This window comes from Gorilla gorilla, chromosome 9 (genome assembly GCF_029281585.2).
Source record: "Gorilla gorilla gorilla isolate KB3781 chromosome 9, NHGRI_mGorGor1-v2.1_pri, whole genome shotgun sequence".
Taxonomy (NCBI): Eukaryota; Metazoa; Chordata; class Mammalia; order Primates; family Hominidae; genus Gorilla; species Gorilla gorilla.
The window spans coordinates 29829607-29854960 of record NC_073233.2 but is presented as its reverse complement, the minus strand read 5'-3'; the positions used below and the strand labels follow the sequence as shown (position 1 = coordinate 29854960).

Below are 25354 nucleotides of genomic sequence, written 5' to 3'. Positions count from 1 at the left end.
CATTGGAATAAACTGTTTTTGAGCAAATCTATCTTTCATTCAAAGAATTCTCTATAAGAGGAAAAAAGGAAGCACAGTGATTGAAAACAGTAAATAATTTATTACATAAATGGAGATATTATAGAGGAAAAGTGATACTTGGCAGTGGAATTTTATGGACAGCCTAGTAAGTCATGGAAGAAAAACAAGCTGGCTTCTCTTTTTTGGAGTGATTAAAGTTTTGTAAAACATTTTTTTTTTCAGGTTTGTATCTCTGTCACTGATTTGCTACCCAGATTTCACATATCATGGACTGCCCTTCTTTTATATATTTGTTAATTTGGCTATTTTATTTTATTTTATTTTATTATTATTTATACTTTAAGTTCTGGGAAACATGTGCAGAATGTGCAGGTTTGTTACAAAGGTATACATGTGCCATGGTGGTTTGCTGCACCCATCAACCCGTCATCTACATTAGGTGTTTCTCCTAATGCTATTCCTCCCCTTGCTCCCCACCCCCCAACAGGCCCCAGTGTGTGACATTCCCCTCCCTGTGCCCATATGTTCTCTTTGTTCAACTCCCACTTATGAGTGAGAACATGCGGTGTTTGGTTTTCTATTCTTGTGTTAGTTTGCTGAGAATGATGGTTTCCAGCTTCATCCATGTCCCCGCAAAAGACATGAACTCATTAAAAAGTCAGGAAACAACAAATGCTGGAGAGGATGTGGAGAAATAGGAACACTTTTACACTGTTGGTAGAAGTGTAAGTTAGTTTAACCATTGTGGAAGACAGTGTGGTGATTCCTCAAGGATCTAAAGCTAGAAATACCATTTGACCCAGCAATCCCATTACTGGGTATATACCCAAAGGATTATAAATCATTCTACTATAAAGATACTTGCACACGTGTGTTTATTGCAGCACTATTCATAATAGCAAAGACTTGGAACCAACCCAAATTCCCATCAATGATAGACTGGATAAAGAAAATCTGGTACATATAGGCAGGGCATGGTGGCTCACACCTGTAATCCCAGCACTTTGGGAGGCCGAGGTGGGTGGATCACGAGGTCAGGAGATCGAGACCATCCTGGCTAACATGGTGAAACCCCATCTCTACTAAAAATACAAAAAATTAGCCAGTCATGGCGGCGTGCGCCTGTAGTCCCAGCTACTCAGGAGGCTGAGGCAGGAGAATGGTGTGAACCCGGGAGGCTGAGCTTTCAGTGAGCCAAGATTGCGCCACTGCATTCCAGCCTGGGAGACAGAGCAAGACCCAGTCTCAAAAAAAAAAAAAAAAAAAAAAAAGACAGAAAGAAAATGTGGCACATATATACCATGGAATACTATGCAGAGATTTTATTATTTTTTTAACATGCTTAATTCACTTTATTTTTCTTGTAAAAAAAATCCTATGTTGTAGCCACAGCTGGAGCCTGAGTCCTCTCCACAGAGACTCTGGCATGGGTCTTGACAAGATGGTCAATGAATTCCTGATAGGGAGACTTGGTGAATACACTCTCCTTCCAGAGGCCAGGGTCAGGTAGCTGTAAGTCTTGGAGATGGAATAAAAGGTGGCATTGGTGAAGTTGTCAAGGGTGGCAGTGCAATCCCTGGCTGAGCTGTATCACTCATCAACACTGGCCATCAGCAGCAGCTTCTTGGGCAAAGTGGCTGAGACAATGCCCGTGCTGCTGGGTGCAGGGATGAGGCACACCAGCACAGAGCTGCAGTGGCCTGTCACCTTGCAAGTGACAGTGTGGGTTTTGCCAGTCCTGTTCCTCCAGTAGCCTGTGTGCATGGGGACAGTGGAGAGCTTGGCCAGGATGATGTCCCATCGGATGGCAGTGGCAACCTCCTTGGGGCATTTAACATCCAGACGGACATGGCCATTGTAGTCCCTGATGGCAGTAAACACCTTCAACCTGGTGCACTGGCCGGCGCAGGTCTGCTTCTGCACCAGCATAATCTTCAAAACTTCATCTTTGAGAGAGGCCCCCAGGAAAAGGTCAATGATCTCAGACTCCTTGATGGGCAGAGAGAAGAGGCAGATCTCCTCCAGGGATCTGATCTGCATGTCTTTGACCAGGTGGCCCAGCTTGACGACCAGTATCAACTCCTTATCCTCAGCCTGGCCTCCTTGAACTCCGGAGTTTTAGCCCCTGCCTCAGCCCCGACCACTGAGGCGACCCCAGCCCCAGATGCCACTGACAAAGCCTCAGGAGAAGCCACCACACTTCCCCATCCCAGGGCCCCTGGGGCCTCCAGGCTCTCCCATTGCACCAGTGTCATCCCAGCATTTGGTGTTTTCTCAGAGAAGCAATTTGGTTATTTTAAATGTCATATATTATACTTCAGCTTTTCTTTTTTGAAATTGACCTATACTTAACATTTGTTTGAGAGTCTTTAGCCTTTATGCCAAATCTGGTACTTTAAATGTTATTTAAAATTACAGTTTTTTGTTTTGTTTTGTTTTGTTTTTGAGACGGAGTCTTGCTCTGTCACCCAGGCTGGAGTGCCATGACGAGATCTCAGCTTACTGCAAGCTCTGCCTCCCAGGTTCACACCATTCTCCTGCCTCAGCCTCCTGAATAGCTGGGACTACAGGCACCCACCACCACGCCCGGCTAATTTTTTTGTATTTTTAATAGAGACGGGGTTTCATCGTGTTAGCCAGGATGGTCTCAATCTCCTGACCTCGTGATCTGCCCACCTCGGCCTCCTAAAGTGCTGGGATTACAGGCGTGAGCCACTGCGCCCCGCCTACAGTTACAGTATTTATATGATCTAAGATCATATATACAATGTATATAATCTAATAGGTATATATCTCTATATATCTACATATAATCTATATGTATATAATCTCTGGCTTTTTTGAGAGCTGAGATGGCATTTTATAACTTGTTACATTACAGCATCTATCTTAATGACTATAGTGGAGACACTACTGGTAATGAAATGGCCTTGTTGTCTGGGGTGCCACCCAAAGTTCTTTGTCTCACTGCCGAAGAAATCAAGGACACAGACAAACCAAGGGTAAGATTAGAGCAGAAATTTAATAAGCGAAAGGAAGACAGAAAGCTCTCTGCTGCAGAGTGGCATCCCAAAAAAGGGTTGCCATTTTACAGTGAAGGACAAGGGTTTTTATAAAGGAGTTAGTAGGGAGTGGTGCTCCATTTACATAGGGTATGAAAAACGGGTCAGGACTAGGTGTGTCATTTGCATAAGGTGCAAATCCCTTGCAGTCCCTACCATATCCATTTAGCGAGCATGCGGGCCCTTAGCCTAAGTTACTCCATGTTGCTTATCTCTTCCTACTGTGCATGAGTTATGGGTGAATCCCTTCAAAGTGGACATGCCTGGCCCAGGGTATCTCTTCTTATCAGTGCTGCTGCAGGCAGCCCCCTGTGCAAGCTTTCTTATCTGAGTATATCTAAAAAATGAGAAGGAATATGCTCTCTAAGCCCCTCCCCAACCCTGCCATCCATATGTGAAACTTTATTGATTACTTGTGATGTGTTTTGTGTCAGACCTGGCTTCCTTTTCCGTGTTTGCAGCTTGATCCTCTCAGGCTGCTCTTTTGTTAGAAGAGGAATTCTGCTGAGGACTCAGCCCTAACTATCTACGTAGATAGTTTCTTCCTTTCTCCTTCTCTCTCAGCAGGTCTTTCTTCCTTGTATTTCATCTTCTGTCAATCTCCAGCGTGAGACCATGGACTTAGATCCATGAGGAGAATTTAGTCAATGTATGCTTCTTAGCTGTAGGATATATTTTCCTCCTTGTAGATTTAGAAAGAGAGATACGTGACCCAATTCCCAAAGAGAAATGGGGCAAAATAAATCAAGAAAAAGTGCTGCTTGGTCGACCTTCTACATTCTAGACACCTATTCCAGGTTCTTCCTGAATCCAGAGATTGACATGCCCTTTGGTCTCATAAAGTTTACTCCATTTTCCATACATCATAGTTAAATTTGATGTCTTTTATTTGTAATTAAAGATTCCTAACTAATATAATGGTTTGTATATTTAACTAAGCACTTATTAGAACTGTATAGTACCTCATTCCACATCTTCTCTTTTTTTCATCTTGATTTTCTTTCATTTCTGTTTTTCTTGCATCTGTCTCTGCATGTTGTTTTGGGGGGAAATAGGAGAGTATCTGAGTTGTTTGGAACAAAAGAAGGAGGTACTTTTGGATTATTTTCCCCATCTTTCTAATCTGAAGTATTTTTAGTATGTATAAATTAAGAGAATCCATTACATAGAAGCAGGTACAAATTAACATCTAATCACCATAAAATAAATTTTTGACAAGAGACTTTAGGTTACAAAAGAATGAAAAGGTTGGTAAATCCTTTTCATAAAGAAAAATAGTAAACTGGGCAAAGTTATCAAAACAATGATTCTAGGACTTTGGGAAATGTACAGAAAAAAGCAATAAATTGAAAAATGTTAATTTATGAGACTCCCTGGGACCTGTGGCTGATCCTACCTTCCTCCTCCTCTGCTGGGGTAGTTCTACCAGGGTGTTCCTGGCTCTATAAACCACCAGGTAGCCCAGGTAGCTCACCTAATTTGGAGAAGAGGGCAGAAAACTCAAGGTCACATACATTATTAGTAAAATAGCAAATTCTGTAGGAAACACACCAGGAAAACCTGCAGCTCTTCCAGCTTGAGATAGCTATTCCAGTAGGGGAAAGCAACTGATAGATGGACTAGCTAGAAATTTAAAAGTGGGATTCTGGATATGAAAGACAATTAGGTGAGGAGTGAAGTGGGGTTTGATAAGTTTATCGCTTCACCCTGACTAATTGGGAGGTTGCAGGCTCATGCAGGAGAGACCAGAGGGGACCTGATAGAAAGTAAAAACTGGGATAGTTCCAAAACCTGCCTGAATTTTGAAGTGCACCCCAACATACATATGGCTGCACTGGTAGAGATAGAATTCTTGCTGAGTTATGGTGTTTGAGTGCATTTTCTAATCAGTCATTGGCTTACAATGACACAATAGAGACAATGGATTAACCCCTTAAAAAAAGAACAAAAAAACAGAAAACCCAGTGACAGCATGATGCAGGGAGCCAGATTCCATATATTAAGTCCAGGCCAGATGGTTTACTAATAAAGAACAAAAAGAAAAAAGAAAAGAAACAAAACAATGGCAATGTAATGAACAAAAAGCAAACAAAAAATCTACATTTGTTGCAATATGTAAAATGATAACTTTTCAGCAAAACCTATGTAACATGCAAAAAAAGAGGAAAGTGTGATCCATAATGAGGGGAAGGGTGGATAGCAGTCAAAATAGTCACTGTGTCCACATATTTCATTAACTGACAAAAATTTACAGTCACTCACAAATATGCTCAAACAATATAACAGAGCAATTATGAAAAAGATTCAACAAATAGAGAACATCCATTTAAAAGCTATTAAAAAGAAACAAAGGAGATTCTAGAATTGAAAAGTAAAATAGCTGAAGTAACAAAATTCATTCAATAGGAACAACAGTAGATTTAAGAGGGCAGAAGAAAGAATCAATAAACTTGAAGATAGATAAATAGAAGTATGAGAAACAAAGAGAAAATGGTTGAAGAGAAATAACAAAGCCTTAGAGATGTGAGTATATGGAACCATATTGGAGCATAGTTCTTGTATTTTACATGAATTGTCAACATTAATCTGAAGTAAATTATGGCAAGTTAAGATGCAAATTTTGATCACTAAAGCAACCATTTGAAAAATAACTAAAAATACACTTTAAAAATTCATCAGAGGAACTGAAATGATACACTAAAGTATATTTGTTTCACAGAAGAAGCAGGATGGAAGACACAGTAACAAAAAATGTGAGATATATAGAAAACAAATTACAAATGACAAACTTAAGTCTAATCACAACATCTAAAAGTAGATATTAATTGTATTAAATTAATATCATTAAATTCCACATGAATGGCTCAAACACTCCTATCAAAAGAGAGAAATAAACAAACTGGATTTTAAAAGTTTCCAAATGTATGCTTTCTATAAAAAACATAGTTTAGATTCATAAACACAAATAGATTGAAAGTAACAGGATAGAAGAAGTTGTCATAATAAGAACTGGAATGACTAAATTAATGTCAAATAAAATAGACTCTACAATAAGAAATAATTCTAGAGACAAAGAAGAAACTTTATAATCATGAAAGTGTCAATCAGAAAAATATAATAATTATAAAAGTATGTGCAACTACCAACACTGCTCCAGAAACATAATGCAAAAACTGACACTATGGAAAGAAGAAATAGATAATTTAATACCAATTTTTGAGGATTTTGGTATCTCACTGTAAATATTTGACAGGATTACTACAGAGAAATTTAGCAAGAATAGACCTGGCGTAGTGGCTCACGCCTATAATCCCAGCACTTCAGGAGGCTGAGGCGGGTGAATCATCTGAAGTTAGAAGTTCCAGACTAGCCTGGCCAACATAGTGAAACCCTGTCTCTACCAAAAATACAAAAATTAGCCAGGCATGGTGGCAGGCACCTGTAATCCCAGCTACTCAGGAGGCGAGGCAGGAGAATCGCTTGAACCCAAGAGGCACAGGTTGCAGTGAGCCGAGATTGCACCATTGCACTCCAGCCTGGGCAACAAGAGCAAAACTCCATCTCAAAAAAAAAAAAAAAAGAAAAAAAAAGAAATTCAGCAAGAATATAGAACACTTGAGTGACACCCTCAACTAAGTTGACCTAACTGCTATCTACAGAACACACTACCCAACAAGAGTAAAACATGTATTATTTTAGCCACAACAGGAATATTTTCCAGGAGATACCATACGCTTGGCAATAAAGCAAACCTGAATAAATTTAAAAGTATTGAAATTGTCCAAAGCATATTCTTCAATCCCAATGGAAATGAATTAGAAATTAAAAATAATTTGGGGAATTATCTAGGTATGTGGGTATTAAAGAACATAATGCTAGATAACATGTCAAAGGAGAAATAAAGATATAAATTACAAACTATTCTGAACTGAATGGAAATTGCATGACAACATATCAACATTTATGAAATGCAGCTGAAACAATGATTAGAAAAAATTTTATAGCTTTAAACCCCAACATAGAAAAAAAAGTCTTAAATAAAAAAGTCTACTTTAAGAAACTTGTAACTTCTACTTTAAGAAACTTGTAAAGGAATTGCAAATTAAACCTAAAGAAAGAAGGAAGGAAGGAAATAATAAAGATAAGATTGGAAACTAAGGAAACAGAAAACAGAAAAACAATAGAAAGCAATGAAAACAAAAATAGTAAGAAAGACTAGAATACTAGAATCTGACAGAAATCAAGACCATTCATGATCCAAGGCTGTGCTTGAAGCCAGGTTGTCTTATGGTGCCTGCCTGCACTCACAGGAGTTTGCTGGTGTATTATACATCTCTATAGTAACATGATACAGCCACTCTGTCACTACATGCCTTAGTGCATAATTTTATTCATGATCCAACTGTTAACTAATGATCCTCTCTCCATACCGATAGTTTGAAGTATGTAAAAAAAGAAATCTGGATGACCCCATTTGGCCTTCATCATCTCATAGGCCATTACTCAGAAATAAACTGGGATCATTTCTGGCCATGAGCAAGAAACAACACAAAATACTGGTCTAAACAAAATAGAAGTTTACTTTTCCCACATTAGAGTTTACTAGAACTGGTTTCCACGATCTAATTGTGTACATCTCTTCCCAGCTCTACATTCAGTGATATATGCCATATGATAGGAATATTTACTCCTCATAAATCAAAAAGCACTACAAATAAGGTCATTATACCTAAAGAACTGGTAGTTAAGCATTTACCAGCACACTGTTGAGGGTAGGGTTCCAGAGCTACTGTGTCGGTTGCACATAAAAGAGCCAGTATTGTTATTTTCTTGTCGCTCTTCCAAGGTCACATCATGGTGCCAGATGGTTCATAAGGTTGCATCACTATATTTTTGTTCCACAAAGCAATAAAAAGGAAAAACATAAGTTGAAGTATATCTCTTTTAATCAAACCCAACAACAACTCCACACAACACTGATCCTTCTATCACATTGTCCAAAAACCAGGCGATAGACACAGGAAGATATAAAGAGGCCTGCAACTTGTAGCAATGTTCACCCCTAAAAATGATGGCTTTTTGGTTAAATCAGAATGTAGATAATAGATATTTGAAGACTATTAGAACTGCTTGAACCAATCATCATTTAAATTGATCGTCTTGCTGTCACATGTTCACTCTACACCAAGCAGCTGCAGTGAACAGATCATGGCCAGCAAGAGAAGCACATGGACTGCTCCCTCTGCAGAGGATGTGATTAGGCAATTTATCTCAGAAGCAGGTTATGGGTAGAGCTGCCACTATGACTGGCCTGCCCAAACAGAGATGTTGGCAAAAGAAATTGGAAGTGAGGTAGGGAGTGACAAAAAGCTGATGATATACCTTTTGCCCTTATTAAGTTTGCACAGATGATACAGCATAAAAATCTGGTTCTTCAGGACAAATACAATTATTACAACCCAAGCTACAGTAGACATTTGAGTAGTGTGGCAGGCAGAATAATGGCCTCACAAAGATGTCCATCTTGTAATTCCCTGGTAATATGATATGTTCCATAACAAAGGAGAATTAAAGGTGCAGATAGAATTAAAGTTGCTAATCAACTGATTTTAAAATAGGAAAATGATATGGTTTGGCTGTGACCCCACTCAAATCTCATTTTGAATTACCACATGTTGTGGGAGGGACCTAGTTGGAGGTAACTGAATCATGGGGGCAGGTCTTTCCAGTGCTGTTTTTATGTTAGTGAATAAGTGTCACGAGATATGATGTTTTTGAAAAGGGGAGTTTCGCTGCATAAGCTCTCTTTTTGCCTGCTGCCATCCTCGTAAGATGTGACTTACTCCTTGCCTTCCACCATAATTATGAGGCCTCTCCAGTCATGTGGAACTATAAGTCCATTAAACCTTCTTTTGTAAATTGCCCAGTCTCGGGTATTTTATCAGCAGTGTGAAAATGGACCAATACAGAAGATTTGTCTGGATTGTACAGGTGGATGCAATATAATCACAAAGATTCAGATCATAGTAATGTGACAGGAAAAGAACTCTGTGTTTGCTCCCCATCCTCACCCAATACATCTCTTCATTTTTCTTTGATTTTTATGGTTGTCCTGATTTGTATTCTTAATAAGAAAATATAATCATTAATTATAGCACTTTCTGAAGTTCTTTGGGTCATTACAGAAAACTATCAAACCTGGAGGGTATTATGGGAACCTCTGAATTTTTAGCCAGTCTGTCACTAGTGCAGGTGGCCTGTGGACCCAACTTGCAGCTGGGATTTGAAGTGAGGGTGGTCCTGCAGAGGAAAGAGTCCTTGTGAAGTCTGTGCTAAGTCTGGATGGTCAGTGTACAAGTTGAATTTCAGTACACACTGGCATTTGAAACAGGATACTACCAAATAAAATTTGAAAAGTGTAGTATTAAGATAAAAATATCATTTTATAAACATCCATGTAACATTTTTATAAGCTGTATTAGTTAGAAATGGAAAATGAAAACCAAGGCCTAAAACAGGAAAAAATACTTTAAACATGAATATGAAATGATTAAGGCTTGCATCTCATACTTCTAAGATACCAATTTAGATCCTGTAGGATACATTTTTCTTTAAGGCTGTTAGCTGTTAGTATTCCTATGGACCCCTGGGAACTGACGCTGAATATTATGTAACATTGAAAGCTGGTTGTTAAATCACTAGTAGCTTGAATATGGCTTTTGTAGAAGTTCCACCACATAATCAAGGTAATTGCAACCAAAGCCATAATTCAGTGTGCTTTTTTCCTTTCTTTCCTCTTATTCCTTTTCTTTCCTTCTCTTTCTCTCTTCTTATTCTTTTTTCTCTTTCTCCCTCCTTTCCCTCGTTCCTTCCTTTCTTCACTCCTTTCTTTTTTCTCCTTTGCTTTGGCAAGCCTGTTTAGCAGCCCGCCATTTCTCCTACCTCTCACCTCATGTCTTGCTCCTTTGCCCCCATGCTGCTGAGAAACACAAAAATCTGTGGTCCAGCTCTGTGGATGAACAATTTGAAAAAACAGAAATAAACATTTCACCAATGGGAAACAAAATCAAGAGGTGCATTATTTTATTTACTTGGATAGACTGTCTTGAGATGCAGTCCACATACCTCCTGCTTAAAAAGCATAATTTGATCCTGAAAACAAATGCAATAAGTACAAATCTTTCAAACAGAAACTTGTTTTATTAATTGTAACTGAAAAACTACGATGTATTTCAGCTCAACCCAAGTTACCATTATTTTCTCTGCATTGTTCACTTTACCAAATTCTAAACATATTGAAGCTCCCAGTCTGCATTCAAACTGCACCTAATAAATAAACCTACTACAGGACCACTACTTTTAGGGCAAAATAAAGATGATTATATGTGTAAATAGTGAAAGTATATGACATAACGAACAGATCCAGAAGAGGCTACCTCTTTATTTGATTTGATTGGCATATGTACATGAAGAAAAATATTTCAAGCTTGCTTAAACACAAAATTTACATTTGTCTTATAATGGCATTCTCAGACTAGAAACTGCAATATCAAGTACATTTGTGAGTTCATTACTGCCTGAAACCATAATGTCAAAATCTTAATTTGCTTGGGTGTTTTACGTTAAAGATTATTAAATTTGAAAAATAAAATACATACAAATAGTAGCATACTTGTCAAGAGCTGTCATGGAGAACATTAGCTGAACATTAACTGAACAGTTTTTGTACAAGGTAAGTGTGTAGTTCGTTGGGATTCTCTAAAGCCAGTCCTATGTAGTTTAGCCATTACTGGTATTTGAGCCAAGTAGTATCTGGGCTCCCTAGAGTTTTCTCTCCCTCACGTCTTGCCTCAATTTTCTTTTCCCTCATTTCTGCATTCTTGAAATTATACTCTCCAGTAATGTATTAGCATGTAAACTTTATTCCTGATCAGTTTTCTGAGAACCCAGCAAGATGTCTTGACCCAATAAAATTGAGACATTATTTCTTAATGTTTTATTTGAAGCCAGATAGCTAAATAAATTATTCTTTCATGGTCAATTTTGAAATAAATGTTTAAAGATTTTTTTAAGAAAAATAAGAAAAGCTGACTCTTTCACACTATTAAAAGCAAGTGGGCTATATCTATTTCTGTATCTATACATCTGTATGTTACTGCCTGAAATTAGAATGTATGTGTGTGTCTATCTGTATATACACACACATGTAGGTACATGCATATGCATAGACACACACATCATATAGACATATATAGATGCATATATATATACACACACACACACAACGCATGTGTGTGTGTGTGAAAGAGAGAGAGACAACATATACAAAAGTAGCTTACTTTTAGACTTAAGCAAGAATGGTTAAAAGTGGAAGGCAATCAAAAACTGAGCAAGAAAGAAAAAGGCATTTTCCGATAGCTTTCTCTGGGAGCTGGCTTGACACTCAAGCTAGATCATGGTGTTTTCCTATAGAACAAAAACAACCTCAGAGATCAATAGCATACAAAAATGCCACTCTGTGATCATGATAGAAAAAATACATACAAGCTCACTTTCTCAACGACACCCACTTCATGTCAGAGTGTAAACAAACTGACAAAGCTCACAGATGTATTATTCACATATTTTTGCTTTATGAATAGTAAGTGCCTAGTAAAATGCCACTTTTATTCCTGTACTTTTTTTTTTTTTTTGGTGACATGGAGTTTCGCTCTCATCACCCAGGCTGGAGTGGGGTGGCACAACCTCAGCTCACCGCAACCTCTGCCTCCTGGGTTCATGCAGTCCTCCTGCCTCAGCCTCCCAAGTAGCTGGGATTACAGGCACGTGCCACCATGCCCAGTTAATTTTGTATTTTTAGTAGAGATGGGGTTTCTCCATGTTGGTCAGGGTGGTCTTGAACTCCCGACCTCATGTGATCTGCCTGCCTCAGCCTCCTAAAGTGCTGGGATTACAGGTGTGAGCCACCATGCCTGGCCTATTCCTGTACCTTTAAAAACCGTGAACATCACTCATCACTTGCCAAAAATTTCAGTGATCCTTGATGGTGGCTTCTAGCAGAGCAGCAACTGGAATAAAGCTGTCCTAGTTTTCAGCTGAGTCTCCAGGTTTTGAGGCTTGTGCATGTGTGCATGTGTGTGTACCCATTTGAAAATGATCAAAGTTGAAATACTTAACTCCCCAGGTACAATTTAGCTCCAGGAAACAGCATTTACTAAATGTATACTTTTTCAGAAATGAAGCTAGAACAATTAAAAAAGTAAGTCAGCACTGAACTCAAATACAAAACGAGGACTATTATTGTAACCTATTAGATAAATTTCTACCAGATTTGTGAAGTCCTGTAGCAGCTTGCTCAGGCCTTCTTTGTCTCTGACTTTAGCTAAGTAAAGGGAGAGAAAAGGAAATATAATGAGATTTTTTCTTCTTTATTTTCTGTGATAAAAGTTTAATCCTCTTAACACATAAATACTCATCAGCTGTGCTGGATTAACATGTTTTTCTAAATGGATGTGGATGGAAGAGAAAAAAGCTGACTTACCCAGAGTCATGCAAAGTGTCAAAAATAAAATTAATAGCTCTTCTCTAAGAGAAATAAAGCGTTACTTTGTAGGACTCTATTCACGTGTTCTGACCAGCACAAATGATCTCCTTCCTTAGAGGATACATTTTCACTATTGAGGAATTGAATTATTTCCTCTAAAACAATTCTAACAAGTGACAGTACATTGCAATCATACTAGGAGCTAAGATTATAGAGATGTTCTTAAGGACCTTCTCATTTAGCAGAGGAAGGGGAAGAAAAACAATCAATGGTGGTTAGTTATAAAGTACAATATTCAAATGATCTGAATGGGGACAATACAAATAACTGGTAGTGTCATCAGTGAATGGGTGTGTTTGGAGGTGACAGGGTGGTGTGCTATAGGATCCAGTTAAGAGCTCAGATCTCAGATTTCAACTGTCTAACTTACAATCTTGGTCTCTCCTGGTGTTCGCGTAAACTTGGGCCAGCTACCTGCTTTTGTGGAGCTTATATTCTAACCAGAAATAGAAAAAAAGATAATAAGTAACAAGTAAGTAAATAATAAAGATTTTAAAAAGGAAGATCAGAATAAAGGGTGAGAATTTCAAGGTTGAGAGGCTGCTTACAACAATAAGAAGGATAGTCATTAGTCATGGAGAGGGTACTCATAGAGAAGTGAGTGTGAAAGTGATTAAGGTGGCAGAATCATGTAATGTATTTAAGGAGCAAACCACAAGAAGTTTACTGTGACTAAACCTTAGTGAGTGAGTGGAGATTGGTAAGATTTGAGGTCAAGGAGACATGAGTCTTATATGACTGTTTCAGAAGTTGTAAGAACAGGAGCAGTCATTTCAGGACTTTGGCCAAGAAGACCTGGCATTCTTTTAGCAAATATAAGAGAAACATTCTTAAGTCATCAACCTATAGATAACCTAAAGAATTCTGATCATAGATCACTTTGTGATTTTCAGCATGTAATTTTAAAAGGGTTTGGAGCAATAAATGTTATTGCTATAAAAATACACCTTTTAACACCATCTAGGTCAACATATGAATATCATTTTATTACATGCATCTACAAAGATGTAAAATGTTTTATATTATCATTGAAATCTGTCTTCTTTTAAAAATAATCAAAAATGATCCACAGGCTAATTATTTACACAATTAATCAATAAAAATACCTGTGTCAACATCTTAGGGGATGTGTTTCCAATAACACATTGTTCCCATGTTTAGTGAAATGATAACTAAATTCAGATCTTAAAGTCACAATAAAAAATGATACTTAAGTACATATACATATTGTTGTTATGGAGGAATTAGATAAGGTGATTAAGAATATATTTTCAAGCATAAAAAATACATGTATATTACATTAACATAAGATTTGGTAGCAGAAACAGAACAGAAATATAATTCAAAGTTAAATGGGAAATTTTGAACTATTATATAGATTTTAAATGGATGACAGCACATATCAAATTTCTATGGCACTTATATTTCAATGAATAAATTTTAAAGAATATTGTCAGTTTCATTTTAGAACATAAGCGTTTGGAATAAAACAGAAAAATATATTATTTACAACTATTTAAATTTATAATGAAAATTGTTTGTGTTAACAAACTGTTGTATATTAAAAAAAAAAAGTTTTACAAACTTAATTAGGAGTGAAAACCGAGAGTTCCAGACTAGGCACAGTGGCTCATGCCTGTAATCCCAGCACTTTGGGAGGCCGAGGTGGATGGATCGCTTGAGGTAAGGAGTTCAAGACCTGCCTGGCCAACATGGTGAAACCTCATCTCTACTAAAATATAAAAGTTAGCTACTCAGGAGGCTGAGGCAGGAGAATCGCTTTAACCCGGGAGGTGGCGACTGCAGCAAGCAGAGATCGTGCCACTGCACTCCAGCCTGGGTGACAGAGCGAGACTCTGTCTCAAAAAAAAGAAAGAAAGAGGAGAGTTCCCTGATTCCCCTCACAGGACATGTGACAGTGATGTGGCTCATCTGTTTGGTCACTGCCACTGTTCAAACCCCTTACGGGATGGGGGAGCAGGCAGAGAGACAGGTGCAGGAGCTCAAGTGGGTGTGTGCTACAGTGCACTCTTTTAGCCTTGCTGTCCATGGACAGCTTAAGTGTTAACCAGCTCAGTGGAGCCTTTGCCTTTCTGCAGGGGCAGAGGGCCAGTGTGACAGCTTTCTGTCCCGAGCTCTTGCTCAGCGTCCTGGAAGAATTGGGTCACACACAGGCTTGAGGAATGGTGAATGCGAGGTTTTACTGGGTGGTGGAGTTGGCTCTCAGTGGGGTGGATGAGGAGCTGGACAGGAGATGAAGTGGGAAGCTGATTATCCCCTGGAGTTTGGCTATCCAGGGACCAATTCTCCAACTATCCCCAGCCAAACTCTTGTCAACATTCAGATGCTCCTTCTCTTCTCTCTTTCTCTGCCATACTGTTCATCTGCTCATCTTGTCTCCTGCTTCTGGAGCCTGGGGATCAGGGTTTATATGTGTACAGGATAGGGGTGTGGCGGGCCAAAAAGTGACTTTTTGGGTGCAAAAACAGGAATGCCTGTTCTCACTTAGAGCCACAGGTATCTAGGCTTGAAGGAGAGGCCTTTGCCAGGAAACCACCCTCTTTTGCCAGTGTTTACTTGTCTCCTCTCTGTATCAGGGACACTCATATAAAGTGTTGAAGCCCCCCACGAATTAATAAATGGCAATAAGAATCACCACTGTCTTGTTTCTAGTCTTTAAAATTGCATTAACAATTTCTCTATTAAATATACTTGCTTTAGATTTTGAATATAATGTGTTAACTTTCATTTTTTAATCTTTACCTTGTTTAATTTTGTTCTTGTATATTGTCTGACCTTCCCACTAAGTTATTTGGATCTAAAAATTAACATTCATGTTCTATTCCTGAAACCTGAAATAGTCTGGAACATTTTACATCCTAAATAATCATTAAATAAAATAATAGAATTAATATTTAAATAAATATTTAAATGATTCTTTTAAATGTAATTATTGATTCACAAGTGTTTGTTTTCATAATTATTCATGAAAAAGTCTAGACTACCAGAATTTGTACTAATAACATTGATAAAAGAAGAGTAATAATGCTAATGTGAAATAAAATTGATTAATTAATTAATAAGAACAATAAGAAAAAAACAAAGTTATCATTTCATTTGTGTTCCACATTTACTGGCATTATAAGTTACAGGACAATTTTGGAGGCAATTATATGGGGAAAAATTAAACCAGAAAAAAAGCAATAATATGTTTGTGTTATACCTGTGGCTTTTGAGATAAATGCAACCTAAAATCATTTAGGTACGTGTTGAGCGTTTGCACATATCGAATAGAGGCTAATCACAGAAAGAGTGCCCCATTGTCTTTCTAAAGTTCACATTACTTGTTGAATACAGTTCTTTGCCCACCAGCCTGCATTCATGGGTACCTACAAACCTATTTGATTCAGATGTCAGGTAGATATTTGATATGAACAGATGTTTGAGACACAGAAATCAAAGACAACATTCCTTTATGCAAAGAGCTCAGAGTCCAGAGGAGTCAGACATGTAAACCAGCGATGACTACCTAGGCTAACGGAAGTAAAGAGGAAAATAAGAGATAGAGAAACAGAGAGAAAGAGAGTTGGTATTCAGAAATGATACAGTTGCTTCGGTGATGCCTCAGCTTGTTCTTAAAGGACATATAAAACATATTTAAAACTAAAGTGTAGAAATGGACTTCTAGTTCTATGTTTGTGAAGCAAGCTTCAAGAGGGATCACAGAGTGTTTGGTGAACACCAGGAGGTCTGGTTGGTCTTTAGAATAGAGGTATACTTTACTTTATACTCCTTATTGTGTAGGCCATGTCCTACTGTGTAGGACAGACTAGATCTTGGAGAGTCTTGTATACCAGGCTAAATTTGGATTTTATTATTCATGCTAACAGACATGTATGATAGTAGCATAATCAAATCTGTAGTTTATAAAGATCATTCTTTCCTAAGGAGAATGGAGGACAGAATGAAAAAAAGTGGGAGTTAGTGACAAAAGCAACAAAGATTATTCAAAAACTAATGCCAGACTTCTTCTTCTGATAGAATATCAGAGACTGATATTACACCCTCAAATGACACAACTAAACAGGAAAAAAAAAAACGTAAGTATATGGAACAACAATTTTCATACATTCATTAATAGGCAGTGTAGAACAATGGTCCTTGGGAGAAGGGTAATAAACGGAAACCAGGAGTTGGACCAAAGAAGAATAATACTAACAGCAAATTTAGGAAAATAAAAAAAAATTATTATTTAAGAAAATAAACTGGATTTTAGGGTTTTTAACGTAAGTCAAAGTACAATGTACGAAACAATATCATAAAACTTGGGAAAAGAGAAGTATATTGTTGTGAGGTTCTTAAACTACATGAAAAGTAGTTAATATTGCCTGAAAATACATTATAAAATGCTTTAAATAAAAACCTTCTATTGCCTTATAAAATCTAAAGTATTTTCTATAATTACCCTTTACAAGAAAAAAAGTTGCTGAGTCCTGCTGTAAACCCTAAAGTGACTACCAAAATCTGGGAGAAGGGATAAGGCAATATATAAGATAAAATGAAGTCATAATATATATTCAATTAATTCAGATGAAGGTAGAAATAGAAAAGGGAATGACGAACAAATAAAATAAATTTGAAAGTACTTAAAATCTGAAAAAATGTAACAACGATAAATTTTTTAAAATAGAAATCAAAAGAGAAAAAAATCAATGAAGCCAGTGGCTTAAGGTTTGAGATGATCAATAAAACTGATAAACACCAGATAGATAAACTGGTTGAAAAAAATGCAAACTATATATACTAAGATTGAGAATATCACTTTAAATCCCCATGAAAATCAGGACAATAAAAAGAGAACATTATGAATATCATTGAGCCAATAATTTTGACAAAGACAAAATATTTGAAAGAGACAATTAACAAGTCTCACTCAAAAAAAAAAAATAGACCATTCTGTTTAATTTCTAGTAGAAAGTCTTCCACAAAACAAACTTCACCCTGAAAAGGAAATTTGGGTGGAGACAGAATGTAAAAATAGACCTAAAATTTAAAGCATATATAATTAAAGAGAAAAAAATGCAATGTGTATAACAGTCTAAAGCATATATAATTAAAGAAAAAAAATAAATGCAATGTGCATAACAGTCAAGAATTTAATCTAGAATTTGGATAACCAAAACCAAGAACAGAGTTGAGAAGATGTAAAAGTTTCAAACCTAAAACTTGAACACTTAGTAAGAACCATTCACAAATCCCAAACAAGTTGTAGACATCATCCCCAAATACAAGAAATGACTAATTTAAGCTGGTTTATTTAAGCAAGTTCAATGAAAGATTTATTTTTGTAAGTTTGAATGGGAGTTAGAGAAAATAAGGCAATGATACTGGCTAGTCACAGTGATAAGCAGTTGATCTCATCCCAGGTCTCAAAAAGCAAGGGTAGAAGCAGTTACCCTAAAGAGAGCTGTATAAAAAGAATTCCCATGTATGCAGAAGGGTCAGTGAATAGATCCCAAGGTGAAATAAAAGTGTCTGTCAATCCAAGATACGCCTCTGCCTCTTCATCTAACTGTATTATTTAAATTTCAATCTCATGTTCCTTCTTTGACTACAGCTTTCAGAATTCACTTGACCAGCTTCCTGATGTCCTGTAGAGAGGCCAGGTTTTCTGTCCAGACATTGTGCCTGTGACTCTCCCACAGCACTGTGCATGTATTTCCTTCACATAGGGTGTTATTTGTAGCAAAGCCCTATTTAATCTCTATCAGACTTAAGATGTGGTAAGGTTACATTTCATGGCAATAATTACAGCCTACATTATGGGACTGGCAGTTTGTATTCCAAGCAAATTATATTACTCATTTTATTTTTCACAACAGTCCTATTATTATGTCCATGATTCAGAGGAGGAAACTCAGCTGTGGAAAGGAGGTTGAGCAGTAGCCCAGTACTGCAGTTAAAAAGTCATACCTATAGCCAAGATTTGTACTCAGGCAGTCAGGCTCCAGAGTTGCAGGATTAAAGTCAACATTATGTTTACTAACTCCATGGTTTTATGGGAATTTTCTTCAGGTTTTGAAATAAATACATTGATATTTTTCCATTGTTGATTGTTGTGAGAAACAATTTTTGCTCACTTTCTGTAACAAAATAACGGTGAGATAATAGATATTGCCCGTGTGCTACTTTTCACCTAAGACCTCAAATAGCTCTATAAATATTATTTTATTAGCTGTCTTATCATCTCTTTATCACAAAATCTGTCACTTAAGTAGGTAGATAATTAGAACCAGATGAATTAAATGACTTCTCCAAGGTCAAGATGCAAATTTGGAAGACGATGGAGAAAAAAATAAAGTTCAATAAATGTCTACATCCTTGCCACTGTTACTAAATATCAGCCAAAATTATTTCTAAGATACTGTTCTTGTCATTAAGTTTCTGAATGGAGAGTTGGATCCTAGGACAGCATGTATTTCCTTCCTATTGCAATAATACAAACAGCCCTTTCATTTGTGTGATGCTTTATAATTTTGTCTCATACATTGCTTATATGTGATTTCACATCAGTATTTTGACTCTCACCTTACAAGTTGGGGACTGTGGCTAATAATAATGAGAACTGCAATTTAGAGAACATTAACTATAGGCTCAATATTTTGTATATTTTATCTATTTGTATAACAAGCAGACTCCATGCCATCTATACTAGTATTATTTGCATTTTATAGTTAAGTAATTGTCACTCAAAGAAGTTAAGGAGCCTATCTAAGACAAGACTTCCAATAAGTGGCAAAGCTGGGATGTTTAACTCTGCCTGTCTAATGCCAAAACTACGCATAGAACCACACAGAATCAGGTCACATATCTAGTGAGTGGTAAAACCAAACACAAATCCAGGCATTGAGTGAGAGAGTGTGAATATAGCAAATCTGGGTCTAGATATGATCTCCAATGCTACCACTGCCCCACTGTTGGCAACAGCACCATTATCAGTAGCACTTATTGAGAATGTGTTATGTGCTTGGCACTTTGATAAGAACTTTGCACACACCAACTTATTTAATCTTTACTACAACCCTGTGAGGTAAGTGCTCTTATGAGTTTTATTTTATTAATAATAAAGCTAGCTAAATCAAGGCAACATGGCTACTAAGTGATATCTCCTGCCCCAAATCACTTTTGTTGACTATACTCAAATCCCAAAACTGAAAAGCAGCTAATTTCTCTTTTAATTTTAATTCCTCTTTCAATTTTAAAAAATTAAAATATGTAAAATATTTAAATTAAATTAAATTTAAATATTTAATTTAAATATTAAAAGTATTTAAATTACCTGATTCTGTCTGAACAGTACATTTTGAAAAGAAACAGCAGTCAATGATATCTAAAAGCTGTGCTAGCATTCAGAACAAGACAGGCTGTAGTATTGTACATTTGAACACAGTCTCGCAAAACACCATCATCTGACAAGGTCACTCTGAGATGGTGATGAAGTAAGACAAAGACAAAATAAAACAAAGCAAAAAACAAGCCCACTTCATGATATTGTCTGAACACTGACAGAAAAGAAGGTCCCTGCAAACATGTCCTCCCCCAACCATTGTGGGTGATGAATACAAAATTACCAATCATAGTTTTAGCCTAACTCTATTCTTTCTTCCTGCTAGGTAAAATGCATCGAGATTCTCATTCATAGAATTGCTGTAAGCCAGAGCAAAGCACCACTTTCTTGAACTCTTGCCAGAACTACCTAATAGAAGCTCAGTCCTATAATAAATTTTCCTCATAATAAAACAATCTTATTGAGATGTCTCTTGATATCTCATGATGTGCATTTCTCCTAGATGCCAGAAGTAATAAACTCAAATTTGTTCAATTACAGGTATATTTCTGGTGGTCTTTCATTGAAGGGCATTGACTATGTGAACCAATTTTTTTAGCTACTTCCTCTTCTGTGTATAGTAAAACTTTCATAATCTGTTGGAAAAAAAGTATATCAAACTTAAGCTTCTGAAAATAAGTTGCAAAAAGCCCTGTGAACTTTTTAAAATAGAATTTGGAAACAAGGAGTAGCAAGAAGCCTAAATTATGTAGTTTTATTTTTAGGTTTTTATATTCTGCTCAGTCCATGCTCAAACAAAAATATGAAGAAATTCTGGGTCCTACAAGGGCATAAATGCTACATCTTATTAATCCTTATTTTCTCCCCATTAATTAATACATTTCCTATTATTAACCTGGTTCTTATATTTAACTTAAAAATTGATACTGAGAAATTATGGAATTACAATGTGCAGTAAATTGGAATTCCTTGTCTGTGTCAGAATTTCAGCTTCTGGATCATATTTCATGGCGGCTTTAGGGATGTCGCTTAGCCTCGGTGTGTTTCTTTTCCATCCATTATAACAGCTTTACTTCCTCTCCATACTTCAAAAGTATCAGAGTGCTAATCAAGTCAAGTTATGTTATTGGAACAAAAAAAATCTGTGTAATCAATTTCTTTCAAAGATGTATAACCTATTTTCATCTGATTGCTTTTTCGCTGAATAGCTGAGGTCTAACATAAACCCTAGTTGTTTAGTGAGTAAGATTATTGCCTTAGACAGCGTAGAAAGAGAGTATAATGAATTACAATTAAAAATAGAATATCAAATGGACAAAAAAGTGACAATAAATACTTTCTTATTTGGGAGTTGAAGTGCTGAAGTATCCCTGTGATAAATCCCACAAGGCAATAAATGGAAAGAATAGAAATCTCAATATTTGTAGTCTGGAATGCAGCTCAAAAGCACAGCAGCTAAACTTCAAGGCAACACAAACCATGGGAATGAAACTTTGGGACCTATTTCAAGTGAATGAAACTAAAGTCTGTCATGGAACAAACTCACAGCTAGTTGCTACTAGTGGAGGGAAAATGAAATGATGACACCTTCCATTACTTTCAAATTTCATGAAAGCAACAGAAATAGAGTGAAGTAGAATTTCAAATGTGATCTGAAAAAACTTCAAATGGCATATTTGATGTAGTCTGCTTTATTATGGGTTAGCATGTATGATTTATTTCAGTTCTCACAATAGCCCATCCCTGGACCTGGCTTTGGGTTAGGAAATAAAATCACTGACTGGTCAGAGTTGAAGCACATACCTACTCCCCATGAAGCTTGGCAGTGGGTCCTACCCTACTTAAACCCCAAGAACTGGAAAAGAAGAATTTTTTTTCTTTCCCAAGAACAATCACGTTTATTTTCAAAAGGAGTGTAATGAAGACAGGGTAGACAGATGAAAAACATTAAGCCTCCGCTACATATGATCAAGAATCTATGATTTTAAAAATTGACACATAGATATGTATATATGTATTTATATATCTTGATCACATATCTTTTTTTTGGATATTTCTTTTATTTTAGATATATATATATTACTTTTTTTAAAATTTTACTTTAGGTTCTGGGATACATGTGCAGAACGTGCAGGTTTGTTACATAGTATACATGGATCACATATCTTATATATCTATGTATAATTCTGAATTATATATAAAAATATATATTTTTATTAACATGTAGATATTTGGTCGTTATATGTTTTATGTTATATATACACGTTATGTAAAAGCGTGTGTGTCTATAACATTAACTCATTTTTCTTACCAAAAAATACTCATTCAGTATTTGATGGGTGATTATTGGCTTAGTTTCACTTTATTTCAGTATCACGTATAGATGCAAGTGTGGAAGATCTGATTTCAGGAAACATATGGCTTTGTCAATCGCATTATAACCTCTTAGTTTTTTTGGTCTGAGCCTTTGGAGTAAATGCACAATCAACACTTGCATGTATGCTTTTATTTCTGGGTTTCATGGAAGAATAACAGAAAACCCCGAGGCAAGTGCATGACTGCCCCCAACCAATGAAGAAATAAAATAGCCTGTGTCAATATTCTCTTCAGTGGAAGTACAACAATGTAGGTTTTTCTATTAGAAACTACATTTAAATAAAACCAAGATAGTACACTAAAAATAAAAGTGAAAAATAGGCAATATAAATACCAGGAAATTGGTAAAATAGTGCTTCAAAATTTTGTAATGCAAAAATTTAGATTTGAACCTTAGACAAGTTGGAGAGTGCCTTGATTGTATGGTCTGGTTACTCACAGCAGTTACAGCTCCAATACTTGGCACACATCACATTTGATAAATATTAGTCTATTTATCAAATAGACTCAATTTATCAAATAGACAATTTTTAAAATTGTCAAGAGATTAGTTTTGATCTTTAAATGTTTACTTGGATTAGATAGGGTTGTATCTTAAATCATGTGTACAAAGTAAGTTTAAGATGTTAATTTATTGCTGGGGACAGTGTGATATACAGAAAAACAAAAGGAAGAAGAATTATAAGGGACTAGACAGGAAATCAAGACATGAAATGGAATATTCTCCTACCACTGTTGACCTTGAGCCAGTTACTGGATCTCAATTTTCTCATTTCTTTTTAATGTTAATTTGAGTTCAAGTTGTCTCAGCTACTCACTAGCACATTTCCTTGGGCAACTTGTGTAACATTCAAGAGCCTTATTTGTTTTTACCTGTAAAATTGAGATAAATATTCCTACTCCACAAAATGTAGTGGTGAAGACTAAATTAGACTTTATATGTGAAAAGCATTAGGTAACCAATAAAATAAAATATGGAAATCTGTTTTGCTTGTTAGATAATATAATCAAATGTTTCCTCTTCAGAGAGGTCTTCTCTGACTTTGAGGCTTTTTAAACTCTGTGCATTCCCACATTACCCTCTGCTTACTCCTGCTGAGGGAGATAGGAAGTACACATTTGGAATCCATTAGACTAGATCCTAAAGAACAATAACACAGGGCATAACATGCCTGAATAGTAAAAGCCCCATGTGTTACATATAATGACAGAATTCTGTTACGGTAACTCAAGTTATATTTCTTCACCTTTACAATCAATTTATGTCTAGTTTTATGCTGAATATATGTTTTAAAAGCATAAATATCTATATGTGTAAGTATAACATGGAAGAGAATAATAGAAAGAGAGGAGACACGCATTGTAAAGATAAGTAGGGCCCTTGGTCCAGGACTTTTAAACTAATAAGGATAATTTTTGTTTACATAAATTACTGTGGGGCATGTATGTAATAAAAATCCACCACAGGGAAAGGAGTTCAGTTTATAGACAATGGTAATGAATTGTTATTCTAGGGTTCTGATAAGGATGGAGGTGGGACTGGGAGGTTGGATTAAATAAATATATATAAGGGAAAATCAACAGGTCTTGATGACATGAGAAAAGAGGAAGAAACAGTAATAAGGGATGAATGACTCTCAGGTTTAAAAATCAGATGTCTTAGGAGTTGGGGATTCCAGGAAATACAGAAAGATGATCAGAGAGAAATAGGAAATCGTTGATTTGAGTTCAAGCCCTATCTCGGCTACCTACTACTAGCTGTATGTCCTCAGGCAACTTACATAATATTCTTGAGCTTCAGTGTGATCCAGTTTGCCTTGTAGATACTCAAAAGAATGCTTGGAAAGGGACACATATATGGGAGTTATCTTATAATGGTAGAGGTCAAGCCATAAAAATGATAATAAGCTCACTTTGGTTAAAAAAAAAAAAAAGACTGAACCTCAGGGAACACAAGTTTAAAAGAGAAGAGAAGAAAGGAAATCCAGGAAGAAAACAAACCTGAGCTGTGAGAGAGAGTGTAGTGAAATTGTTTGTTCTTATCAAAGACTACTGTGGTTCAGAGTCCGTGTGAATTGCCCTGTGCTAAGTGTGCCTACTATTTGCACTGCTGGATCTTTAAAAATTATATATTGACCCTTCAAAACCCAAGAAATCAACTTCTGGATTTGAATTTCACCGTGACAAAGAAGAGAGGATGTTTTGGGGAATTAAGGCCAATAATTCCCCAAGAAGAAAAGATGTCTGGGCCTGGCACAGTGGCTCATGCCTGTAATCCCAGCACTTTGTGAGGCCAAAGCGGGCGGATCACCTGAGGTCAGGAGTTCAAGGCCAGCCTGGCCAACATGGCGAAACCCCATCTCTATTAAAATTACAAAAATTAGCTGGGCGTGGTTGTGCGCACCTGCTATCCCAGCTACTTGGGAGGATGAGGGACAAGAATCGCTTGAACCTGGGAGACAGAGGTTGCAGTGAGCAGAGATCCTGTCACTGCACTCCGACCTGGGCAACAGAGTGAGACTGTCTCAAAAAAAAAAAAATAGATATCTGATAAGAGGATGAGACATAGCATCATTCAAGATGTAGTTCTTAAATGCTACATATGTCTCCAAAACTGTAAGGTTTATTTCTCAAGATATAGTTTGCTAATACATCTATCCCTTCTAAGATAGATAACTTTTTTCCACTTAAAGACAATGAACAGGTAAATTAAACTTGAAATTATGTTTGTATATAAAATACAAATACATACATGGGACTGATTTCACTTGAATATGTCTAAACAAAGATTATTTTGATTGTTTTTATAAATTGATAAGGATGATGAAGATTTTTTTACTTTACACTGATATGTCTAGAAGACACTAATGAAATTTGAGTTGAGACAAAGATTTTCTCTTTCCGTGGTTTCAAAAGAGGAAGTTTTATCACAATGGGTTTTGA

General features: G+C 36.4%; 1 pseudogene; it reads right to left on the bottom strand.

Annotated features, from left to right (window-relative positions):
• Nucleotides 1-1396: 1396 nt before the first annotated feature.
• Nucleotides 1397-2271, bottom strand: LOC109028704 (small ribosomal subunit protein uS5-like; annotated as a pseudogene).
• Nucleotides 2272-25354: the final 23083 nt, after the last annotated feature.